The following is a 491-nucleotide window of genomic DNA, read 5'->3' as shown; positions in this document are numbered from 1 at the left end:
TTCAATTTTGCAAAATTGATTTGTAAGGGCCCATGTTTTAGGCATAATTATCGTTATAGATTCTGCATTTAGTTTGCGTTGAGTCGTTCATGGCTTTTCCAGATGAATTTTGGAGAAGACGAGGCCAAAAACGGAGGAGAATCGAAGAATATTGCAACTGTACAGTAGCGTTGCAATGTTGTGCCCTAGCATTGCAACACTGCGATTAGGCAAACGGACTGTTGTATCATTAGCGTTCTAATGCTAGATCATAACGTTGTAATTCTACGAGAATGAAAGAAAAAACCGGTTCGCGCCCGGTTCGGTTCGTGGCTCGACTGGTTCATGTCCGAATCGGTTGGTTCGAGCGATTCTTGGCCTGTCTCTTATACACATCTAGATGTGTATAAGAGACAGGTCGTGAACTCCTCAAACAGTCATGAACTCCTCGAACAAATAGCAACGAAACTTGAACCAAAGAGAAGACACAACTACTTGGTTTCCTTAGTATT

This window comes from Benincasa hispida, chromosome 1, assembly GCF_009727055.1.
Source record: "Benincasa hispida cultivar B227 chromosome 1, ASM972705v1, whole genome shotgun sequence".
Classification (NCBI taxonomy): domain Eukaryota; kingdom Viridiplantae; phylum Streptophyta; class Magnoliopsida; order Cucurbitales; family Cucurbitaceae; genus Benincasa; species Benincasa hispida.
The sequence above is the reverse complement of the archived record's forward strand: the minus strand, read 5'-3'. Positions refer to the sequence as shown.